The sequence below is a fragment of the Ascaphus truei genome, chromosome 4, assembly GCF_040206685.1.
Source record: "Ascaphus truei isolate aAscTru1 chromosome 4, aAscTru1.hap1, whole genome shotgun sequence".
Lineage (NCBI taxonomy): Eukaryota > Metazoa > Chordata > Amphibia > Anura > Ascaphidae > Ascaphus > Ascaphus truei.
In genome coordinates this window covers 194,448,175-194,470,637 of record NC_134486.1, presented here as the reverse complement: position 1 = coordinate 194,470,637, position 22,463 = coordinate 194,448,175, and positions in this window count along the sequence as shown.

Genomic DNA, 22,463 nt, shown 5'->3' with positions numbered 1-22,463 from the left:
TATCACGGTATTCAGCAAAGCCTTCATTACCGTTCCTAGCAAAATTCCCAAAACTTGCGATTTGCTGCCAGCGATAGCATAGAGCCTCTGAAAAGGCCTAACCCGGCGATACATTTCTGCTGCAGAGAGAGCGGCTCTGAGAGAGCCGCCTCTCACAGCGAAAATGTCGCCCGAAAATTATTTATTTAAATATACATTTATTTAATAGTGTAGATGTGCAGGGGGTCTCCGGAGCTGAACCGCGTTGGTTTTATGTCCGGGGACCTCCTGCTTCCCAAGATACAGGCACCTTTATGGGGTGCCGGTATTTCCTATGCTTTGAAATGTCCCGGTCACGTGACGTGGGACATTTCAATGCAGAGGGATACTGGCACTCCATAAAAGGGCCTGTATCTTGGGAAGCAGGAGGTCCCCAGACATAAAACCAACGCGGTTCAGCTCCAGAGACCACCTGCACATCTACACTATGAAAGAAATGTATATTAAAAAATATTTAATACACATCAATACACGCCCCCCCTCCGCCCAAACACACACAGTAATGGGCAAAATAACTATTATCCAGATATGGATAATAGATTATTTGCCCATTATTAAACACAACATTAGCATGCATCAATAAAGTAAATAAATACAGTTCTACTTACCACAACAGCATGTCCCTCTGTCCTCCGTTGCCAGAAAGCATATATACATAATATATACATTCTAATAGCCCCTAACTCCTTAATCACCATAGCGGTTAATAACCACTATAGTAATTAAGGGGTTATCCCACCCTGCCCCGATACAAACCCGGGAGGCCTAAGCACCCACCCCGGAATGACTATACCCACCCTGTACCCATTGAGTAGTATAGTGGTACATCATACCCATATAATAATAATATGGGCATGATAAGCCTCTATAGCACTCAATGGGCACCCTAATTACAATACATTAATGCACCAGACACACAATAATAAAACATAACTCCAAAAAAACATACTTCACTAAATAAAAACAGTAGCCAGCTGATCCAATGAATACAACCAATAACAACATCAACAATGAATTAATTAAACCATTAACCAATCAAAACAATTAATTCCTAAAACAACTCAGAATTATTTTAAACAGTAACCAATCAAACCAATTAATTACTAAACCAACTCAAAAATAATAGTCATATTAACCAATCAAACCAATTAATTTCTACAACATTAATGAATTAATTGAAACATTAAACTACAAAGAAATAAATTCAAACAATATCTGAAATAACCATTAAACACATTAGCTAACATAATACAACATTAACTAAAAACGAACAACAATTGCAAACATTTGATTTCCATCAAGCAGGAAAAAAACATACAATGACATCCACATAAGAAACTAATTAAAAAAAACAACAGCAATACCAAGCCAGAAATGCCTCCCAAATATTGTCATAATAATGTATTAATCTGTACCCTAAAGTGGTACAGATTAATATATTATCAGTCATTGTGCCTCCCCCAAAAAAATCAAAAAACACATCCAATGAAAAAACCTGTTAAAAAAGACATTTACAAACTTCAATATATTACTTATCATTAGAAGTTCTGGCCCTCCGACTCCCGGGAAAACAGGAAGCTCACGTACCTTGAAGGCCTCCAACAGCATCCAATGCCCTCCGCCATGAAGATCCGGATCAGGTACCCAAATCTTCTTTTTTCTTTCTTTAATCACCTTCTTCTATCTTCATCTGTCACCATTTCTTGATCTTCTTTATCTTCTATCTTCATCTGTCAATCCAAAAAGCCCCATGGTAGATCCAAACCGATGTCGTCGTCTTCTTGGGCTCAAATGAGGCGTCACGGCCTTAAATAGGGCTTGTGACGTCACATTTAGCCTCAAAATGGTTAACAGCCAACTGATTGGCTGTTAAAACCATGTGCCGACTTTAATTTTTTTTTTTTAATGACGTCACTTAAAAGGAATGATGCCAGCTAATCAGAATGGCTGTGCTTCATTTGCCTCTAAGATGACGTCACGAAGCCGGCATCACATGGTATTTCAGCCAATCAGATTGTGGGAACCAATTCCACACTCTGATTGGCTGAAATACCATGTGACGCCTGCCATCTGGATTAAGTGTGTCATCTTAAAGGCAAATGAAGCACAGAAAATGCATATCTACAGTCAAAACTGGTCACAACAGGAAAAATGTGAATAATGTCAATGATGAGCTACCCTTTTTAATTACACAATTTAGCAACCAAGCAACTACTATAAAAGACATTATTAGAAAACATTGGAATATCCTGGCTACGGATCCTTTGTTAAAAGACTTAGTTTCCTTTGATCCAAGATTTGTATTAAAAAAATCATGCACAGTGGGTAACTTAGTATCCCCCAGCATGGTTAGAAAAAATACAATTTATAATAAAAAAAGAGATGCTCCCTAAGTTGCTTGGTTGCTTTCCTTGTGGAAAATGCAACATATGTAAATTTGTGCAAAAGACAAAATGTTTTTCTAATCAAAAGGAAACTCGGATATATAATATCATGTCTTTTATTACCTGCAAAACAGAATACCATTATTTACATCCTTAAATGTCGTTGCAACAAAAGGTACATTGGTTGACATCCAGGACATTCAAAGTTCGAATGCAGGAACATGTGAGATCTATCATAAATGGTGATCTCACACAACCAGTTTCTCAACATTTTTAATTTTTTCAGGGCGGCACAGTGACAAATCTCAGATGCATAGCAATAGAACATATTAAATCCCACTTACGAGGTGGTGATAGAAAAAAAGCAACTATATAAAAGAGAGGCTTTTTGGATATTCACCTTGGATACATTGCAACCTAAAGGTTTGAATACCCATGGGACCTGAAAGTCTTCTTGCGATAATTATTTCTTGCTTTCTGCACATTTGAATATTTTGAACCTGTGCCATCCTGGTAAATGTTGAAACCCCATTTTTCTCCCTTGATGATTATATAAGCTATTGATCTTTGTTTATTTCATTTTGTTTCTATATTTATTTATCTCATTATAGTATTGCATTACTTCTTTGAATTATATTGGAGCTTATTATTTATTGATATGGAGTTGTTATTATTATTATTATTGACCTCTTTAAAAAAAAATTCCAAGAATTTATTCTTGCATTAATATTCTTCATTAGATTGTTTTTTTGTTTTTTTAGCTTTTTTAGCTTTTTCATTGTTTATGTGTATTATTTCATGATGCTTTTAAATGCTTCATTTTTGTTTCTTCCAGCTAGGCTTACAATGTTGATATACATAATTACAGAATATCTGAAACATTGAATGGTAGCAGTGGTTATTTTCTAAGCTACCATTTATGATATCAATTATTATTTCATTTCAGATACTATTCATTAAGATTTATTAATCATTGAATAACATTATAATCAGTAATTGAATTTATTTTATTTATTTTTAATAAAATAGGTCATTATTTTACTGTATAAATTTCTAAGTATTTATGTTCAAATGGCAACACTGTTCGCATGCTGGTTTAATTATTGCCTATTCTTTGCAATTGTCCACTCACCTTTATATGATTGATATTTAATTAAGCACATCTATTTGTGATTTTCAATTAGAAAGGAGGGGTTTATATAGTAGTGCCTCTCCTCTCCTACTTTACTCCTTGAGAAAGCGCCAGTGACGGCGTGGAACATGTGGGAGGAGGAGCTTTTTTGTGTGTGATGTCTTCACTTTTAATGTAGTTCAATAAAGTTTTTTCACTTCATTTCCTGGTTGGTGTGTTCAGCTTTTTCACGTTTGGCAGTCACACTGATCTTCTTTTTTGCCATTAAAGAAATTGTTACAGGAATTTATTCCTAGGCATAGATGAGATAATATTTACTCAGATATAAATGATCTCTCTATGAGACATTTACGGGAAATATCAGTAGTTCAAAGGATGAAAAAGAAATGCGTATCTATGGTGCCTAACAAATAAATATATGTAAAAAGGATATAAACAGCCAAGCCTGGTGGTTGTGCAGATATCAGGTTGTCTCCAATATGATGTAATTCGTGCTTAAAAAGAATAAATAAAGTGCATAGCATAATACTGCATGATAAACATGACAAACAAAACATATAACAAACAGCTGAGATGATCAACAGGTGAACAGATATATTAGCATTTAATAAAAAGACATATAAATGACATATGAAAAATAATAAAATTAAAAATAATATAAATTTTACATAAATTGAAAAAAAATGAGATGGGTCAGACTGATAACTCTGCTTCAATGGTAGAATCGCCCACTCACCAGATGGATGATAAGGGCAGGCACTGGATATATTTGAGAGTATCCCCTCTCCAAAGTGGCTGGACGCGGCTGGACACTTTATTCCTCTGTCTTGGAAGAGTTTCACACACCGGCTGGTGTGTGGGCAGAACGCCCCTCTCGATACACCACTCAGAGTGTGTAGCCAGCCTGCGAATGACGGCAGCAGATTCACCAAGGACACCGCAATGGTCTTTCAATCCGTGGTAGCAGATTCGATAAACAGCAGCCAGTGGGGGGGGGGGAGAAATAAAAAAATCAGCAGTGTGATCAGCGTGACCACCCTACGCGTTTCAGAAGCGCTGCTTCCTTCCCCAGGGGTATAATGATTATGGGCCTCATGCAGTAAGCGTTGATAAGGGAATTATCGCCATTTTATAGCCAAAATTGGGTTTGAGATTCAGTAAGCGCCGATAAGTGCTTGATTTCGCCAGGTTTCGGAGCCGATTATTTTGTTATGGCCAGTCGGCTGCCGATAAGCCTGTTTTCGCCACTGATCGCCACTTTTTTAAATCGGCTGGATTCAACAAAAAAAATCAGCTTATCGGGGCTGATCGGCACTACGAAATTGAGATGTTATGGCCAATTTCTCCCGCCAACTAAAGTTGGCAGTTTGGAGGGGAGAACGATCGCTAAGGCTGCCGGAACGGCACTTAGAAAAAAAAAAACTTCTGTACATCAATGGAGTCAATGGAGCGGGGACGTATAACAGTATAGTACTGTTTACGTTTCATTGCTCACAATACAAACGTCATTTGCATTACAGTGTGGGGGCATTCCCTGCATTGTGTCACAGCTGACGTGTATTATTTGTATAACATTATACTTTGACATGTTTTCAGCATTTGCGGGTCACATTACTCATCATGTGATGATGTGGCAAGGGAAAATACTATACTCAACTCTTAAAGGAGAACCTCACATCATATCACACATTTTATTGAACTGAGTGACAATTATTTACATGATGTTACACATGTCACACATGTCACACATACACCGTATATTCATCTTCCTTTACATTACACAATGCTTGTAATGTGTCACGCATCTTTAAACGTTCATGTACATCTAAATTCTCATGTTTACATCTACGTTTGGTCCTCCCTATTTTCATGACGTCACTTATTGGACGATCAATCACATTGCATGTTTACATTGTAACCGTTGCATTACAAGCACTTCAACCTAACTTATACACACATGTACAGTAATTCATCATTGGGACACCTTGTAAAATCATTCTATAGCAACTATCCTCCTTACAGAAATGCATGCATATGCACACGACTATTCATTGTTGTCAACATGTGACAATAACATGGCTAATTACACATGTTACACAAAACTTTTCCCACGTCAATCTCAGCCTTTTTGTCTAATTACATGACTGACTGTTGCCTTCAGAAGTGTTACATGCATTGCACATTACACTATTTATTTTCAACCAATCTTTGTACAAAGCTTCACGTCACATCATTGGCAAATATCATCATTCCCTGCAGAATACACACAACAAATACTTATAACAACAACTGCACACAGCTTGCCACAGAAGTACTTTATTATGTTAATGTAACACCTTGCATTTTACTATGTCACCTGACATCATCACATACCTATTTAAAGGACGCCCATTACCTGCTCATTCACAGCTACTCATTTCAAAATGTTGAGATTGTTTAGGAGACGGAGGAACATTCTTTTCTATGACATGCTTGATGATCAAGAGAATCATATAGGGCAAGGGAGGGACACACCGAGGGACAGTGACAGGGACAGTCACGCGGATACGACAGGGACAGGGAGAGGGACAGGCCGAGGGACAGGTAGAGGGACAGGAGATCAGAGGAGAAGACAGAGGAGACAAGTTGTGCCTCGTCCGCGTGTGTACAGGGAGAGAACCCTGTTAGATGGGATGAGTGAGGAGGAGATTGTAAGTCGCTATCGTTTGAGTTCAGCAGCAATCTTATCTCTTTATGAGGAGATAAGGGGAGATTTAGATTTTTTCACAGCCAGAGGTCGTGCAGTCCCTGGGCTTGTTAAAATGCTGTGCTCATTACATTATCTTGCTTCCGCGTCATACCAGACAACTGTGGGCATAGTGGGCGGGGTCTCGCAATCTACATTCTCGCGGGCCTTGACCCAGTTTCTCTATGCACTCAATAGACGCGCTAGGAATTATATTCATTTTCCTACAGAGGCGACAGAGTGGCTGGAAGTCAGGACTGGCTTTTATAATATAGCAGGGATACCATGTGTGCTGGGTGCAATCGATTGCACACATGTTGCTTTGATTGCACCTAGTCAGAGTGAGCATGTGTACCGCAATCGTAAGCACTACCATTCACTCAATGTACAGGTGGTATGTGATGCGACGATGAGGATAATGCATGTGGTACCCAAATTCCCTGGTTCCAGTCACGATTCCTCTATCCTGAGGAACTCTTCAGTCTTCCATGCGTTCGAAGAGGGACATTTTGAACATGGTTGGCTGCTGGGTGAGTACACATTTACATGTTCTAACACAAAACACATTTTTATTTAGGAATGCTGGCATTGTACAATTTGATCACTAATGTCAGCTTATGTGTGCTCCATTCATTATAGGTGACTCAGGATACGGAATTAGGCCGTAGCTCTTGACTCCGGTGCTAAACCCTCAAACTGAAGCAGAGGAGAGGTACAATGCAGCCCATATATCTACAAGATCTGTTATAGAGAGGACATTTGGCCTACTCAAGACCAGATTTAGGTGTCTGGACAGAACTGGTGGGGCTCTTCTATACAAGCCTCAAAAAGTGTCTGATATTATCCTTGCCTGTTGCATTTTGCACAATGTTGCACTCAGGCACAATGTACAATCAGACCTAGCTGAGCCTTTGGTAGACGAGCATCCCACCCATGTAGCTGCTGAAAATGAACAAACAGCCAGTGGTGGCCAGACACGCCAGAATCTCATCAATTCATTTTTTTCTTGTAATTAAAAACATATATGTTCCAAGTTATACTTTTATAGTTACATTATGTTATCTTAACAATAATGTTTTTTTATATACCCTTCTGGTAGGACACAGATGAATATGGGTTGCACACCTTTCTTTTCTCTGCTGTGTGCACAAAGGGATGTGGCACTGGTATGTTATTGTTGCACAGGTTATATAATCCCTCTTCAATTGTACTTTAGTTGTGTGTATGTGAATACAACTGGGGTAACAAAGCACTAATATTTTAGCATTGTGTTGTTCCTTATGCTAAGACAATACACATATTATGCCCATACTCATTCATGCTTCTAGTATGCTTACATACAATGTTATTGGTGCAGTGTAACATGTACATCCATATGATGTGTACACTAGGCTGATTTACATTTGGAATGTGATTAAATATACATGGTGTTGCACATTTAACACCAAATACACACTTTGCTGTGTTGTTTACGGTACTGAAGATGGCATGTCAATGTTTGCAATTTATATATTGTTCCTTTGCATTATAGGTATATCTCCAGTATGACTGATCATGGTATGTATATTTGCTGACATCTCTCATAAGATGTGCCTACATCAATCTTCCTATAATTATTTGAAGTCAAAACCCAACATATTGGTTTAAACACAAATGTTACATATATGTACTTTCTGTATCATGTATATGCATTTAGCTACTCTTGAGCTTTCATGTGCATTGTATTAGAAAATGATTACTCACATTTCATCACATTTTATGTATGTTTCCTTATAAATTCCATTAATGTAATATAGAGGTGTTTGGAGACAAGGGGATAACTGTACTTATTTGTTTACTTACGGGAGCTCATTCATCACGGATGAAATTGACTGATCATAACACTCCATGCATGAATGCCTGTAATCACATCAATGCGTACTACATCTTATATTTAGCAATGTAGGTGTTTTTTAATGCTAGGAATTAATAGTCAACATTAAATTACATTTGTGACATGTGTATGTATAAGTCACACGTGTGTGGATGTGTCCTACATGTACCAAGTGAAAACTGTTAACAGAAAAGACAATTTTGTCGCAAATGTTACTGTCATTTAGCATTTCTAATTTACCAATATGACAATGTTGGTAATATTTTTGGAATATAAATCACATCACTTCATCATTATCATGATGATAATTATCAAGTATTCTCACAATTGTAACGTCAATCACGTGCACATTAGCATAGACACACTTTTTAAGACAACTGTTTGTGTCTGTATCAATTTGTGTAGGATCCATGTATAACACCGACAAATGATAACACCAGCTTTATTATGGTAGCTTATATCATCATATTGACTATACTATGTATTTTTAGAACGTTTAATAAACACAGTAAACTATAGTTAGTTAGGTTAATGAAATATACACAGAAACGTACTTCATTACATGATGTTGATGTAATATTCAGAACATCATGCATTGTAGGGGACCACAACATCTAGGCAATAACATTATTTGCTACAGTCCCAAACAATTTTATCAACATACCCATGTAACAAGAGATTTTTAACAATAAATGCCTAGTTGGTTGTAAGTGTCCTTTACATTGGGAGAAGGAGTGGCTCAGTGAGTAAAGACACACACTGGCACTGAGAGTTTGAAGCAGGGGAGTCTGGTTCAATTCCCGGTGTCAGCTCCTTGTGACCTTGGGCAAGTCACTTTATCTCCCTGTGCCTCAGGCGGCAAAAAATAAATTGTAAGTTCCACGGGCCAGGGACCTCAGCCTGAAAAATGTGTCTGTAAAGCGCTGTGTACAACTAGCAGCGCTATACATGAACATGCTCATATTATAATAATTATTATTATTATTATTATTATTGTTACATAGTTTCGACAGTCATACGTTCCATTACACAATAGAATACACAAATGTGTTAGCAGAGTGGGAATGGTTGTTATATATAAAACACACCATGCCATAAAATTATAGTAGTCATTAAAGAACACTCAATAAAAATTAATGAGGCACTATTTTGCAATGTTAATTAAGTGCTTATGCAATATAGGCATAAGGGTATCACATTTTTAATTGTTTGTTAATAAGCGCTGCAAGCAATATAAAATTAGTTCCATATGTAGTATAGTAGTCGGTGGCTCCTCCTCACAATCATCTCATATAAAGGTAGACTCTTCTGAAATCATACATTGATCCGATTGTATCTTCCCCGACATCTCTGAAATACATCAAACACATGATGGTCAAATATGGCACCTTACTATATATGTATCCGTGACAACGCGTTACACAGCTCTATATGATTATGTACATACACACGTCACTCACTTATATGTTAGAACTACAAGTGTACATCAGTATGTAATGTTTATTTAAATTTGTAGCAGGCATAACTATGTATATGAAGTGAACGTTGCCTGTATACTGAAAAATGTGCGCGCACATCTTAGTGTGCGCACGCACTTCACGCTTGGCTCCACTAACTGTTAGCGCATGCGCAAAACAAAGCGTACGTTGTGCGTTCAATACATCTTGAAAATACCAGTAAACATAAAATCTTTATTTCAAATACAATGAAGACGAAACTACATTCGTTCTAAACGAGTACATCTGTATTCTTTTTAAACAGACGTGTTTGGACAGCAAGGACGGCCGATAACACAATGCGCAAATGCAATACGTGTGACGTAATGTTAAACCAGCGTGAAACGCACGCTAACACTCCTCCCACTCAATTAACATTCGGCTAACGCCCAGTGAACGGCCCCAGTGTATGACACAGTGCAGTTACCGTAACTATAACAAAACAACACAGCCAATAGGCTTTGAGGCGCGCACGTCGCTTGGGGGCGGGACCTACATCCGTAATCCTTTTTAAGGACGCCTTGGGCCATGACAAGGGTCCCACGTCATACGTGGTGGACCCGCTTTTAAATGTTGTAGATGTTGCATGATAACAAAACAGGTATGTGTTAGAGTTATGGTAAAATGTTGCTAATATGTTTAAAGTGATAGGAAAGTACGTATATTTATTCCGTCAGCAATGTGTACTACTCTTTCAGGTTCTACTATATTGTATTCGGAAACAATTTCTTTGTGATCGCTACATGTTATGCAGTCTGCAATGTTACGCTGTATCCACGCATTGAAAGGGAAAATGGTGGTTACAAAAAAAAAAAACATTTAAACGCAGAGTCAACGCATAACGGTTGTTATATTTACCATTCTTCTAGAATTAACTCTTCGTCTGGCTGCAACTGGTCGCTCCAGAAATGCAAGGCTTTTTCATCCACGCTTGACCCACCCGCTGAATCCAGTATGACACACATCTCCTCCATGAAGCGCTCATAGGAATCGCCACTGCTTTCTTCAAACAATTGGTCGGGAGGTAGGTTCATTTCTTCGGGTACCCATTCCAATGCATTTTCAGCTGAAAGGCTTGGTACATAATCATAGTAGTTTTGTTGTTGTACAATGTGGGTTTCAGGAATGGAGGGTGCAGATATTGCAGCAGGTATCGATTCACACGGAACAGTAGTAGTGGATCCATTGCTATTGGCATTAGGAATAAATATGCCTTTAACCACAATATATGTGCCCTCTTTCACGGTGAAATGTTTTTCTTTGGCAATCTTCCAGAAACCATAGTTGTCTTCTAGCTTATCCTGCACACGTTCAAAAAAGTCATTAGTTGATAAAGTAAATCTTATTGAGGAATTAAAATTGCGCGCATGCCCACGGTCTTGGTAATAAGGATATTTTGCTCTAATCAAATCATAGATTTGGCGTGTGCTCGCTTGGTGTGCGCAAGTTCTCAAAATAGCTTCTGATACCATGTATTTATACCCTAAATTCGGATTCATATTTTTCACGAATTCATCAGCCATTGCAGATTAGCACAAAAGATGTGTGCAGGTATCTGTTCTTTGCTCATCAAAATGAAACTGCTCAATGGCTAACAAATTGCTGTGTTTCCTTTTCAAGGTCAACAAAAGTATAAACTGTAACTCCTTATTTCAAACGCCAATTGGATGTGTAGTTTTAATTGCTTGAACATTTGTGGTTTGTGATAGCCGCATGTGGGACAAACATGTATCCTTTTTTTATCTCGTTTCTGAAAACATTCCTACACTTTTAATTCAGTAACATTGAGTTTTCTTGAAAAATAACAAAGAGCACTGTGTGAAAATAGTGCTTAGACAGCCATATCAGTAAATACACACAACTGCAAAATGAAATGTTTTTTTCCCGCATACATTTCTGTGTGTATTTGAAAGTCTGGTTAACTCCCTGTCTGCATGAGTTTAAATACGTGTGTATCTATATATATATATATAAATATATCTCTCTCATAAATATATATATATAAAGTGTATATTGTACTATATGTATAGTGTGTGTGTGTGTGTGTGTGTGTGTGTGTGTGTGTGTGTGTGTGTGTGTGTGTGTGTGTGTGTGTGTGTGTGTGTGTGTGTGTGTGTGTGTGTGTGTGTGTGTGTGTGTGTGTGTGTGTGTGTGTGTGTGTGTGTGTGTGTGTGTGTGTGTGTGTGTGTGTGTGTGTATGTGTATGTATATATATATATATATATATATATATAATTTTTTTTTATTTTTTTTTTTTTATATTGCAGGAGTACACACAACATATTGATGGCAGTAAGTAGGCCTTGTATGAAACCTATTTAAATGGTGATAAACATGAGTGAATTAAGTAATAAACATTTGTTTGCGCCCAATAATGTTAGAGGCTCACACTTAGTATAGTTCTCAAACATTAGGCCTGTATTATTAAAATACTGTGTTTTCACAAGGAAGCATGAAGTGTATGTTTTTTGTAAATACATCTATACCAGTTTAGATAGTACTATATGTACATACACACACACACACACACACACACACACACAGTGTGTGTCTGTGTGTGTGTGTGTGTGTGTGTGTGTGTGTGTGTGTGTGTGTGTGTGTGTGTGTGTGTGTGTGTGTGTGTGTGTGTGTGTGTGTGTGTGTGTGTGCATATATCCATACATACTACATATATATTAGTATAAATTCAGAGATGTTCTTGAAACAAGAACACATAAATGATTAAAGGACAACATTACAATGGCCAGCAAAGGTAAGTAATATTTAACACAAAATCCTGCTGTACACGCACAAGAAAGATGTTTGCAGTTAAATAGGTGCTTTTATAATTGCATGTGAATAATATGCACATGCAATGATTACATCAAGTAACACACCCAAATGCAATGTTTTGCTGCAAAGTCAATGGCAGCTTCTCTAAACTTAGCAACTGGCTCCTGGTGGACCATTACTGAACAGACGATTAATACATAAATATTTATAACACTATTCATTAATTAGGAGTGTTAACATTTCCAAAACTTCACGTGTACAAGAACATACTTGAAAGTTTGGAAACAACACAGTCTTCAGCATACATACAATATTAATTAGATAATCTGAAGTCAACAAAACAAGGCCAAAGACATATTTTGTGAATTATAAAATTTCTTTTTTTTGTTCCTTTTGAGAGCGAGTAACAGGCCTGCTTGTTGTCTCTTGAATTTTCCTTTTTCATTTGCCACCAACTTTAGCCACAACAGAGCCACTTTGAGTGGCCTCTGGCACTTCACGGGCAGGGCTTGTGGCCAGTGACTCACCTACAGGGCTTTTGGGCAGTGATTCACCTACAGGGCTTTTGGGCAGTGATTCACCTACAGGGCTTTTGGGCAGTGATTCACCTACAGGGCTTTTGGGCAGTGACTCACCTACAGGGCTTTTGGGTAGTGACTGTTCACGGACAGGGCTTGTGGCCAGTGACTCACCGACAGGGCTTGTGCCCACTGACACATGTGAGCAAGTTGGTAGACACTGCACAAGTGATGGTTGGTCTGTTTCATGTGTGTCTTTTGTTGTTTTTGACCAAAAACTGGTCAGTAGTAACTGCTTGTGTTTTGTTTTTGTGGCCTCCTTTGTAGGTGTCAGCTGCTGATTTTGTACAGATGGCAGCGGTAGGATGTCGTCAGGAACCTGCACAGCAATGTCTGCTACTTGACCGGTAACATTCGGACCTGGTGAATGAAGATCAGAAGCATGTGGTGAAAACTGACCAGCATGAACAGATCCTGCCTGTGAGGTGTTCAAGTTGAATTGTGGTACATTAGTCATTCTCAAGTAATTAGCTTGTGTTTGCTGAACAACTAATGCTTCGAATGAGGTGTTGATTTTTTGCAACTGTTTAGGCACTTCAATGAAGACTCTGTGGAGATGTGCCAATTGTGAAACTGTTTCTTCCTGCAGTGCAATCATCCTTTCCAGCACTGTCATCAGGTCAGAATGGCGACGATTTTCTGCTTCCACAATTTTTCCCTCAGAAGCTACAATTGCATCGTATGTGGTATTTGCTGGACGATTTGGCGGTAAAACAGTTTCAATTGGAACCTCTTCATGGTCACTTGCTTATATTTGTGTGTCTATGGCGGCATCATCATCATCATCATCATCATCATCATAATCCTCTTCATCATGTTCTACAAATAAATGTACACATTATTAAATGGCATGTTAATCTCTGCTGTGTTACTATGTAATTCTACTGTGTCATAAGTAACAACTAACATGTTTCCATACGTTTTATAACCTCACATTAAAAACTACCTTGACTTAAGAATAATGTTTGGACTCAGTATGAAATATGAGTGAATGAAAACTTGCTGTAAACTCACAACTCCTACATGATAGTTAACATCACTAACACAATACATGTTGCCTTACACTTCATTTTCACATACACTAAGTAATCATATTTAAAGAACATGTGCAAAACAAATAATGAACATGACAACATAACATATAGAAGAGCACATATTATATGGCCACCAACTGATACACTCACCTTCTAGGTGTGTTGAGCTGGCTGACCCAGGTAAAGACACTTGTTCCGTCTCAGGTGACACATGTCCTCCAGGGGCAACTATATTTAACAATAACATAAGTTTTACATTTACATGTGTAAATATTGAACAAACAGTTATTGTATGTTCTGTATTTATGAGTACCTAACAGCATCAGTTCCTTTACCCAAAATGTGTGTGTGAAAGTGAACATAAATAGTTGTAATAACAATGTACATGCCTGTGTACTTAGAAGTTTTGAGTTCCCTAACATACAACATACTATGGTTCTGCAGTAATGCGTGAGGATAAATAGATTAAATTTGTACATAAAAATCATATGTTGTGTAGTGATATCAGTATCATAATGTACATAACTATCATGAGATGACCATTCACAATGGTTATCATGAAGGTGGTCATATTGCAAAAAGTGTTGTTTTTGGTAGAGGATATGTGTGGTACATTAATAGAAGATGTGGCACACCTGAATGTGGCTGTGACTCAACAAGACAACACATGCAGTGTGTGATAATGTGTCGTTGATAGTAGTTCAACTATAGATATGAGTGAACTAATGTGTGACGTACGCTTTGATAAGTAATGAGTTGTTGGGGCATTTAGTAGCTAAAGTTAAGCTTTCAAATGAGTGTGATTAACTTCAGTTGTGCTAGTCAGGTTGTAAGAACGGTATTCCCTTCCCCAAAAAGCCTAATCAGCCACACCTTTCAATTACTTGAAACAGGTGAAAATGGTGTGAACTAAGTTGACCCTAAAATGAGCCTGTAATTAGTGTGTGTGCTGAACCCCACCCCCTCTGTTGAAGTGTATGCTGTGATGAGATATTAATTGCAGCTGCTTTAACACAATGGTACTGCACCGACACACTTTATTCGAGCAAATACCCGGTATGTACCTGGCAGATACCTGGAATGCGCCACTCCTGACCTCTGACAAGCCCCGTTGCATTTGCCTTCCCAGCCTGGGTTCATGCCTGGCTGATGGGCGGCTGATCTGTTAAATGATAATGATTAGGATTTAATAGGCTGCAATGCTTCGCGTGTCTACCAGATGGCATAAATTCATGAATTGTAATGCAGTTTATATATATATACTGTGCAGTATTGCAGCCAGAGGGAATAAAATGCTTCAATCCCTGCTTGGAAAATAACTCAATGCACTCGGGCAGAAAACAGTCACAAACCTCAATACACCCGGGTATACCCGAATTCGTGGGACTAGCCAAGCTCGAATAAAGTGTGTCGCCAGTGTAGATGAGCTAAATAGTCGTGTGCAGTTTTTAAGTTATGAAAACAATGACATAACATATGATACGTGTGCCTCATTATGCTGTCTGTATATGACTTAAAGCAAAAATGGACCTTTTCATAAACAACTATAGATGTGTTAGTGCAAGTGATGTTTGTAGGCCGTTGCATGCAATATATTTGATGCATGCTTAAAATAGGCAGTAATGTCATGTTTGTCGGAGTAAAATAAATAAAATACACAATAATATTATACATATTTATGTTCTGTACCTGTAGCTAGTAATAATTTCTCATTAACATGTGTTACACATGTGTACTACCCTGTTGTTCCCCATCTTCGCCCAACATCAATTGCTTCCACTGCAGCAATGCATTTTGGGAATTCACATGTAAATGAGCACGCAATGGCACGTGCTATATTAGTTACTGCTTTTAGTAGGACTACAACATATATGTCTATTTTGAGATATATATATATACAGAATCAGACATATACATATATAGATGCAGATATGCTTATATTGTGAAGACAGTATAAAAAGCAGTGTAAATATGCAAAATAACTGTAAGCAACGACACGCCTAGTACAGTAATATTTCTCACCTGGTGGAAATTGTGAGGGATAAATTCCAATATCCCGGTCACCAGGTAAGCCTTCCACGACGACGGGAAGTAATTTTGCCCGAAGCAGCTCCTCCAATGGAGTTAATATGAGACGTTGTGGTGTCGGCCCACCTCCAGTGCCAGTAGCATGCACGCGTTGCTGTTGTATTTTTTTTTTCAATTTTGACCTAATATCATCAAATCTCTTGTGACAATTCCGCTTGTCCCTCACATGATTCCCACACGCATTGACACCAATGACTATTGTGTCCCACATTTCTTTTCTGCTTGATGAACTTGTCCGCCCTTGAAAAACATATAAAATATATGAGGTAAATTAATAATAATAGAAGCACCAGTTTCCTACACTGCTAGCTGTTCCAAGAGATAGCAAACATGCTGTTTTAGGTGTAATATGTGAAGCACATGAGCATTCACTACTAAACCTATACATGTAAGCAAGGTTGCATTCATATTGTATGCAGTTATGGCAAATTGATCGCCTGTGTTTAGTTGTCCTTGTAAGGCATGATAAAAAGCTGTGTTTCCAGACTAATTAACATAGAAAGATATTCTGAACCCATATTTGCATATGAACAAAACTCAGATGACCTAGGATCACATGTATTTGAATAATAAATGTAAAGGTACACTTACCTAGTAAATGTCCATATATACTGTCATAGTGCTCCAGAATGCCAGTGACAAGAGCTGTATTTTCCTGGTCATTGAAGCGAGGATTACGTGGCTTCTCCACACGTTTCTTCCGAGCAGGTTTAGGGTCAGAGCTTGGCTGGTGCTGACTGGACTCTCCTTCTTCCAATGGAAGAGCCTCCAAAAGCTGCCCACCAGCAAGCACGCCACCACCATCCACCCCATCAGCAACTGCGCCACCAGCAGCACTCACAGCACCAGCACTCCCACTCCTAGCACCAGCACTCCCACTCCTAGCACCAGCACTCCCACTCCCAGCAACAGCACTCCCACTCCCAGCAACAGCACTCCCACTCCCAGCAACAGCACTCCCACTCCCAGCAACAGCACTCCCACTCCCAGCAACAGCACTCACACTCCCAGCACCAGCACTCCCACTCCCAGCAACACCACTCGGTGCACCAGCAACATCACTCCCCTGATCAGTACGTTCACTCCGACGCGTACTCGCACGAGTAGCACTCCCACTCCCACCAGCATCACTCTTCCCACGCTTTGCGGGCATACTTCCAGCACTCACAAAAAACAGACAAGAAATGTACAGCCAATCACACGAAACATTTCCACATATAAAACAAGACAAAGATGTAAACAAAACAACAATGGACAAAGCTCACCCAATACACAACAAGTCTCTCAGTCAATATGCAAATCTTCAATCATCCAGCTCTGTGCGTCTCTCTCTCTCTCACTCCCAACAACACAGAGAATGATTAGCAGTACACGTTGCCTTTAAATATGGCGCGTTATCCAATACATGCTTGTTTCGCCTGATTCAGCAAGATTTGTGATTGGGCAACCTAACAGCACCCCGCCACGCACGCCGATACACCTGTGTGTGATCGGCTAATCATCGTGAGAGTGGGCGGATTTGTTTTCGGGTTGATTTTGAATGTATTCGGCACTTACTGCATACGGAGAGGAAAAATCGCCAATAACATGACTAATCGGTAAGCTTGCCGATTTCACATAATCGACGCTTACTGCATGAGGCCGAATGTCCCGAAATGTCCTTTTTATAGGTGGTTGATTTAAAATGATTTAATTCACCTGATATAGTCCCGCACATGCGCACTCGCAGGTTAAAGCGTCCTGCTCTTGCACAACAGATGTGAAATGGAAACTCAGCTGATGAACAAACATACAGTTAACTATACATACTTATACATGAAACAAATAACATATAAACAATAAGTGCTACTAGTGATATATTTTGATAAATGTGACATATACTTAATTACTAAGAAAAATAAATAAATAAATAAAATAAAGTAAATGAATATAATGAATCAAAATCTTGTATTATATATAACCTTATGCCTTAAGGACATGTGTAATGTGGTGTGTGATGGATACCTTATGAAATTAAATTCTTTATAGTCAATGTCTACAATGTGATGTGAATAAATAGTGATAATTTTTTTTATATATATTTAATTCTCTACCTTACATGAATGTGAGTAAATGTATCAAATAAATTGATCAAATTATTTAGTGTAGAATAGATGCCCAATTGCACCTGTGACATTAAAAATGTGAATAAACCATATTGTGCCAACCTATTTTCTCATTAATATTACATAACAATCTAACATGTGACGCCAGGTCAGAGTAGACGCAAAAAAAGCTGGACTTAGAAAAAATTATTGCTTTTCATTTTTGCATGCGCAAAATCCATACAACAGGCCAGTGGGTGTCCCCGGCTGACCCCGCGGGTTTCCCCGAGGGAGCCCGGGGGTCATGCAGGTGTCCCCAGCTGACCCCACAGGGGTCTGGGGTCCCTTGTTCACCAAGCGGGGGTCCACGTGGGAGTGCAGGGGTCTCTGCGGGAGTCCGGGGGACCCAGCGGGAGTCTGAGTTCCCCGCGGCCGTCCCGAGGTCCCCGAGGGAGTCCCGGGGTACCCGCGGACATGCAGTACCAATGTTGCGCCTCCAAAAATAATAAACAATATTTATAACTAAATACACCCCCCTAACACATACAATATAGTAATGGGCAAAATTACTATTATCCACATATGGATAATAATGCATTTGCCCATTTTAAATACATATTACTTTCAATCAATACAGTAAAAACATATTCCACTTACCTTTTACAGGCACCCACAATGAAGGCCGTCTTCATCCTCATCTTCATCCTGCCCATGCCCCCTCCGATGTTGCAAAACACACACAAGAATTAAAACATCCAATGTAATGTCCTCTAACCCCTTAATCACCATAGCGGTTATTAACCGCTACAGTCATTAGGGGGTTAACCCACCCTCCCCCTCCACTGGGGAGGCCTACATATCCTCCCCCACTAACCCCCCACCCCGTGAGGCCTAACCACCCTCACCCACTACCCAGCCGGGAGGCCTACCCACATACCCTTGGGGCCAATACCCCCTCCCCCCACCCCCAGTACCCACAATCAAAACAATACACTGCCCCACAATAAACATCATTCTATTTATTAACTACATAACCCACCCCCTGTGCCCCCCCATAAATACATGATTTTTTCTTTAACATACAGGGTTCATACCCCAGGCCCACGTGAGTCCCCGGTGGGCCTGACGGGTCACCTCACAGACCCTACAGGTTACCAGCAACATGTTTCACACAGGGTCTGGAGGGCCTGTTGGTGGGTCCCGCCAGGCACCATGGCCCACCAGGTGGTCTCCGTGGGTCACCGTGGGCCACAATTGGGTCCCTACGGTAGGCCCGCTGATGTCTGGGGAACCCGGGTCAGACCCACAGGTGTCTGAGGGGCCTCGGGTGGTTCCCATGGGGGTCTGGCGACCCATGGGTGGTCCCTACGGGTCCACAGTGCCCCCACAGATGTGTGGCCACCGGTTCTTCCCCGCAGGTGTCCCCCGTGGACCACGCAGCCTGGTACACGTGAGAAGCCCGAGGAGACCTCAGGTGGTCTCCAGAGGTCTCTCGCAGACCAAAGGAACCAACCCTGTATGTAAAAAAAAAAAAACGGACCTACACATTCAATACATCAATCCCCCTCCCCCAACACATACAGTACAAAAATGTGCAAAATAACTATTATCCAGATATGGGTAATATATTATTTTCCCATTATGAAACACATAAAACATGCATAAATCAAAACATGAATTTTTAATCTTAAAATCACCACATTGCCTGTTACAATAAATCCAGCATCGATTGTAAATCTAACCCAACAAAGCAGCTGCTACACAAATGTATATGAAATACCACACAATTGCATTGAGTGTGTACATGATGCAATTAATCTGTGCATCATGCAATACTATGCAAAATATATGTAACAATAAAAAACTATGAACAATGTCCCCTAACCACCAATGCCATCATGAAAATCAAAAACTTTAAATTAGAATTCTTTTGGCAATGGTTTGGCTTTAGGAATTGAATAGGGAATTGTATAATTGATTTGTATTGTATTGTAATTGTTTGAGGAAATGGATTCATTGATTGATGCTAATTGTATTGATGTTGCTTAGTTTCTATTTGATTTTCATGATGGCATTCGTGGTTAGGGGACATTGTTCATAGTGTATTTTATTGTTACATATATTTTGCATAGTGTTACAGAGGCGCACATTTTATTTGAGTGCGGCTAGCTCCGCAAGCCTGAGGATGCCCCGGCATGCTAGCCGCACCGCGCGGTCACGCGTCATCGGGTGCCTGCGCCCCCTGCACGCGCGTCCAGGGCTCCCCGAGGGAGCCCTGGTGTCCCGCGATGTGGGGGATGGCGGCAGGGGGTTCCGGGGGACCCGGCGGACCCGGCAGCGGGAGGGAGAAAGCCCCGATCGGAGGGCGCTCCTCCGTGTCTTCGGCGCGCGCCCGGCACCCTCTGGTGCGCGCCAGGTTACCGCTGCGGCCGAGAACGGGCAAATGCTCGAATAAACTCGGCCACAGCAGTACATGATGCACAGTTTAATTGCATCATGTACACACTCAATGCAATTGTGTGACATTTCATATACATTTGTGTAGCTGCTGGTTTGTTGGTTTATATTTACAATCGATGCTGGATTTATTGTAACATGCAATGTGGTGATTTGAAGATTAAAAAATCATGTTTTGATTTATGCATCTTTTATGTGTTTCATTATGGGCAAATAATATATTATCCATATCTGGATAATAGTTATTTTGCACATTATTGTACTGTAGGTGTTGGGGGGGGGAATTGATATATTGAATGTATACAGTAGGTCAGGTTTATTTTTTTTACATACAGGGTTGGTTCCTTTATTCTGCGGGAGACCTCTGGAGACAACCTGAGGTCTCCTCGGGCTTCTCACGGGTACCAGGCTGCGTGGTCCATGGGGGACACCTGCGGGGAAGAACCGGTGGCCACACATCTGTGGGGGCACCGTGGACCCGTAGTGACCACCCGTGGGTCCCCAGACCCCCGTGGGAACCACAAGAGGCCCCTCAGACACCTGTGGGTCTGATCCTGCGCCCCCAGACATACGAGGGCCTACTGTGGGGACCCAATTGTGGCCCATGGTGACCCGCGGAGACCACCTGGTGGGCCATGGCGCCTGGCGGGACCCACCAACAGGCCTCCAGACCCTGTGTGAAACATGTTGCTGGTAACCTGTAGGTCTGTGAGGTGACCCGTCAGGCCCACCGGGGACTCACGTGGGCCTGGGGTATGAACCCTGTATCTAAAAGAATAAATCATTTATTTATGGGGGGGGCACAGGGGTGGGTTATATATTTAATAAATAGAATGATGTTTATTGTGGGGCAGTGTATTGTTTTTATTGTGGGGGTGGGGGGAGGGGGTATTGGCCCCAAGGGTATGTGGGTAGGCCTCCCGGCTGGGTAGTGGGGGAGGGTATGTAGGCCTCCCGAGTGGTGGGTGAGGGTGGGTTAACCCCTTAATGACTGTAGCCATTAATAACCGTTATGGTGATTAAGGGGATAGGGGACATTACATTGGATGTTTTTATTCTTGTGTATGTTTTGCAACATCGGAGGGGGCATGTGCAGGATGAAGATGAGGATGAAGAAGACCTACAATAAACATGCTAATTTGCCTCAACCCCTTCATTGCCTTAACGGCTATCCGCTAAGGTAATGAAGCTGCATTAATGTAAATTTTAATAATAGTGTGCTGTAGCAGGGGGTCCCCTGACCTGAACTGCATTGATTTCTGCCTCAGAGACCCCCTGCTTCCCGAGTTACAGGCCCCGGTTTGGGGCATCGGTGTCAGTGTCGCCGCCATCTTTATAGAGCCCACATCGCGTCTTGGACGCTATAAAGATGGCGGCGAAATTGGCACCCGATGCCCCATACTGGGGCCTGTAACTCGGGAAGCAGGGGGTCTCTGAGGCAGAAATCAATGCGGTTCAGCTCAGGGGTCAATGCGGTTCAGCTCAGGGGACCCCCTGCTCCCACACACTATTATTAAAATTTACATTAATGCAGCTTCATTACCATAGCGGCTATCCGCTACGGTAATGAATTATTGTTTATTGTTATGTGTGTTTTAATACTAGTGTAGATGTGCAGGGGGTCTCCTGAGCTGAACCGCATTGGTTTAAGCCTCGGGCACCCCCTACTTCAGGAGATACAGGCCCCTTTATGGGGTGCCGGTATCCCCTGCAGAATTTAAATGTCCCGGTCACGTGACGCGGGAGCATTAATGTGCAGGGGATACCGGCACCCCATAACGGGGCCTATATCTCCTGAAGT